The sequence below is a fragment of the Triticum dicoccoides genome, chromosome 7B, assembly GCF_002162155.2.
Source record: "Triticum dicoccoides isolate Atlit2015 ecotype Zavitan chromosome 7B, WEW_v2.0, whole genome shotgun sequence".
Taxonomy (NCBI): domain Eukaryota; kingdom Viridiplantae; phylum Streptophyta; class Magnoliopsida; order Poales; family Poaceae; genus Triticum; species Triticum dicoccoides.
Genome location: NC_041393.1, coordinates 107,309,931 through 107,314,977, shown reverse-complemented (window position 1 = coordinate 107,314,977; position 5,047 = coordinate 107,309,931).

Here is a 5,047-nt window from a genome sequence, read left to right as displayed (position 1 = left end):
GAAGACAGGAGAGAGAAGGGAGCGGGCGCTCCGTGAGTCGCCGGCTGCAGCGCAAGGCTCGAGACAAAGAAACTGCATGTAAGGGCTTAAAGCTAGCGCAGCTTCCTCCACTCCAATCAACTGCAATTTTTCTTTCTGCCATGCATGTAGATATTAATTACTATAGCCAATGCCTACAGCCAGCTTGTTACACGAGAGTTCTTTCTTGGTGGCTATAAGTGACCTGGCATTCGTATAGAGCCCGTTGCCGGCTCTTCTATTAACCATGCTCTTAGGAGTAGCATCACACACTCTAATATAACTTTGCTTATGTGGCACATATTTAATGAGGAGAGAGGTGCTTGTGGTAACTAGCTAAATTACCGGAACATCACACACTCCAAAAAACAATGAGTCTATAACTTAATAAATACATCGTTGCATGACACTACATACTCTAGGGAAGTGTGTAAATTGTTTATGTTCCTATCCATTACGGAGATAATAACATAGTCTAAGAAAGTGTGTAAGTTACTAGTTTATGTTCAGTCCGATCTCTCCTTTACTGCGCCACCACCCACCGTGTAGGCCGGAGTGAATGCTGGGCTGTGCTGTGCCTAAAGCCGGCCACCACCCGCACGCCATTCCTCTTCCTTGGTCCTCCACCGGACTCTCTTCCCGGCTTCCTCCACTGTTGTCTTCTGCTTGTGCGCTGCCGTCGGTGTCGAGAGAGAAGGGCGACTGCAAGCAAGATGCCGCGCCGCCGCTCCCGATCCCGCCGCCGCCCCGGCGCCTCTCGGCTAGAGGCGCCCGAGGGTCGCCCGGCCTACGTCTGCGCGCCCAAGTCCCTCGACTACCCCGTCCCTGCGTCTGCGGCGCGCCACTGGGCACCGGACCCGGTGGTTCGCTCCGGCCGCCCGCGGAGCGGGCCCACGGTGTACCTGCGGATGACCCCCGAGATGGACCTCGAGGCCAGGCGCACCGGCTACGCCTTCATCACCCCCGACCCCGAGGCCGCTGGTCTCGAGGTCGCGGACACGAAGGCCCTCGTCCGCTCCGCCATCCACGCCACGGTGCCGGACCTGCAGTTCGAGCTCTTCGCCGTCTCCCCAATGATGGCCGACATGTGCCTGCGCTTCGCCTTGCCGGAGGACCGGGTGGCGGCCATGGCCAAACAGCCGTTCGAGCTCGACGGCTACTCGGTACAAATCGGCCAAGACCCGAAGAACAGCCGCCCTGCGCGGGCGGACTACCTCGTCCACATCAACCTGCACAACTACCCCAAGGAAGAGCGGGCGGAGAAAGACATCCACTCCAACTGCTCAAGCATCGGCCATGTGATCGAGATCGACCCCGCCTGCTTCGCCGCGCCGGACCTCTCCCCGCTCCGGCTCGTCGTCCAGGTGGAGCACCCTCGCGAAATCGCCCGCGAGCTCCGGATCCAGTACGTTGGTTTCTATGGCAGCGGCCACGTCTGTCCCATGGAAGTCGCTCGCACCATCATGCCAGTCGAGATCGTCAAGGTCTGGGACCTATCTCGGCCCAACGACGGCAATGGGGGATACGTGTCTCCCTTCAAGCCCTCGGTGCAGGTCGTGGCCGAGGGCCAGCCGGCAGCAGCAGAGGAACTGCTGCCCGCCCCGGGCTCCCGGCTGGACTACCTCGTCCACATCAACCTGCACAACTACCCCAGGGAGGCGTGGACGGAGAAAGACATCAGCTCCAACTGCTCCAGTATCGGGCTCGTCGTCGAGATTGACCCCGCCTGCTTCGCCGCGCCTGAACTCTCCAGGCTCCGCCTAGTCGTCCGGCTGGAGAACCCTTGCGACATCCCCCACGAGCTCCGGATCAAGTGCGGTGGTTGGAATGGCAGCGGCGGCGTCTGTCCCAGGGAAGGCCCTCACAGCATCGTACGCGTCGAGATCGTGAAGGTCTGGGACCAGTCTCCGTCCAACGGCGGCAATGGAAGATACGTGTCTCCCTTCAACCCCTCGCCAGCGGGGCTGCCCTAGCTGCTCATGCCAGCTACTAATAATCTTGGTCTTGGTCCTCTCCTCGGCGAGGTTGCATTGCAGGGAGTCGACGCTCCTTTGGTTAGAAGTTAGAACTGCTCAAGCTTCCAGGTTTCCCTAGGCTCCATGGATCACAGACCAGCTTAATTATGTAGTGGCTACGATGACAGCGGGTAGTAGTTTCTATGTGTAACGCTGCTAGGTTTCGTCAGTGGTCATATATGACTCATGTTCGTTCAAGGTTTATGTTGTTGAATTGGTGTTATGCTTAGTGTTATCTTATTTATTTGGGGCATAACTTCTGGTCGGAGCTACACTTCTCATCAGTAAAATCGTAGGTACAATTTTGCAAACTATCATCAACTGTAAGAACAAAACTGAAGAAATCAGATAGAGCATGTATACCAATGATAGGGAATTAGGGACTAGGGGGGAGGTAGTGAAGATTTACGAGCTTGGCATATCAACCATGTTCTAAGAGTAAGAGCAACACCTCTAAGATCAAAATGGCCAGGAACAAAGTAACCAAAGTCAGCATGGCATTTGAATTTGGATTAAATGTAACCTACAGGGATACGAGAGTACTGCAGTTTGAGGTTTCGAATTTCATGAGCATGGCGCATGCAAGGTACTCCCTCCGTTCCTAAATGCAAGTCTTTGTAGATATTTCATTATGGACTACATACGGAGCAAAATGAGTAAATCTACACTCAAAATGCATCTATATACATCCGTGTGTGGTTCATAGTGAAATCTCTACAAAGACTTATATTTAGGAACGGAGGGAGTAGAAGAAGCGCTTTCATACAATTTTCTTGAATACAAGAACAGAGTCTTGACAAAAGGGTCCACCGTCCACGGTAATCTTTTTCATAAAATAGTGAAAATTTAGAGTATGTCTGGATAGAAAGACTCTGTTCTAGAGGGTGGAAGAAAATTATCTAGGCTGGAGAGAAAGGCGTCTCGATCTTGTGCAAAGCGAAACGGAAACGAAGACGTTCTCGTGTTGGATCAGGTCCAGCCCGCCAGCCGCGGCCGCGTAGATAGATATAGATGGATAAATACAGGCCTTCCCACCTGATCGATTCCACAAACAATACAGCATCCGGAGAAAGCGAAATCAAACGGCAATGTCGGCGGCTCTTCGGTACGCCGCCAGGAGGGCCTTCGGAGGCCGCGCACTGCAGCGAACGCGGGCGGCTGTCGACGAGGAGCAGCGGCGGAGGCTCGTCCACAGCGGCACGCCTCTCTCTGTTCCTCGCACGTCTCCCTTCTCCACCGCCTCCCGCAGCAACACAAAGGTATTTTTCTTGCAAGTTGTAACCAGCAAAAACCATAATTTATCCAACAGACCTGGATTGTTTTCTAAGGGAAGCAAACAAGCATAATTTGTTCAATATATCATGATAGTTTTCTAAAGGATACAAACACGCATGATCTGAATTTCTTCTTCTTTTGTACTGTAACACGCTATATAAAAAGGGAAAAGCTTACCGTCATCCGGCGGATCGTAGTGGCCGAGTCCGCCACCTCCGCTGCATGACATGCGTCCAAATGAAGGCTTGTATGTCGTCCTTTATCGAACACGCTTTCGAAACAGAGGCTATGTTTCAGAAACAAATGTGGTGTTGCAATTGTTTACGACGGGTCTAGTTTTGCAACAAAGCGAAGCCTAAAAATATTTCTCCAACATGACATATGTTACAAATATTTTCCGCAACACAACTTCTGTTACAAATATTTTTACAATAGTATCTGTGTTGGAAATATTCCCGCAGCATCACCTATGATCTTTGTTGCAGAAAATGTTTCTATAACAAACTCTGTTGTAAATAAAATTATATAAATGTTTCCGCAACACGATCTTTGTTACGGAAAATATTATATAACAAACTCTATTGCAAAAAAAAATCTACAGACGTTTCTGTCTTGTTGCAGAAAACTAAAGAAGAAGAAGTTTTGCAACATGAGTCTTGTTGCAGAAAATTGTAAAAGATAAGGTTTCACAATAAGGTTTTGTTGCAGAAAATCAGAGAAGACCAGATCTTGTAACAAGTGCGTCGTCGCAGAAATTTAGAGAGGAGGATTGAACGGCTCACGTCACGCATCGAATGGCTCGCGAGACGCTTATTTCTGCAACTCGACCGTTGTTTTAGGAATTAATGAGTCGGGGAAGGAGACCGAGCCGCGCGCCAAAAGTAGATCGGACGGCTGCGCGTGCGTATATCGAACGGCTGTCGAGGTGACGGATGTTCCATACGGATCACCCGGCGGACGCGTAGCCTCTCCCATATAAAAAAGCCTGTTTTCATTAAAAAAAATAAGGGGGCCAGTTTCAGACACCATTCTAAGTCCGCCAAAGGGCATGATTTCAGACTTTCAGACATTCTAAATATTATTTTTTTGCGAGGTCATTCTAAATATTTTCTTCCTTTGCTATTATTCACCAATCACCATACTTATACATTTTGTATTGTTCTATGTATTCTAGCAACCAAACATCCATGATTTTAACAAAGGAATCCCTATTGTGATCAATGTGCGTAGATAACTTGCTAGGAAAAGAGGTACATCAGGCTCTCTGGCGATAGCCGAGGCGACCCACGACCGGGTCAACATGGAGGCGCCGCCGCCGGCGGCGGCCGCGATAGCCTGCCGCGATGAGCGGCGAGGGGTGGGTGGCCTCCTCGTTGAGGACTGGAGCACCTTCAAGGCGCGCGGAAGGGACCTTCTCTCCCGAGCGAGGAACCCGCAGAAGTTACTGCGGCGGATGCAGAGCAGGGCTGCGATGCTTCTCAAATCTGATTTGGATGCGGCTAAATTGAAAAGGGAGATGACCGGAGGTACGGATGCGGGACAAGGGGCGGCGATCCAGCCGGCGGAATTAAGGGTCCAGGCTTCAAATCCGGTGAGTAATGAGGAGGATTTGGGGGCCGTTTCTGATGGGTTTGGTTTGATTTTCAAAACGGGATCAGGAATGAGGCCGGACGAGGCTAAAGGAATTAACAGGGGAGTTAATCCTGTTAAATTGGAGGCGAAATTTGAGGAACTCCAGG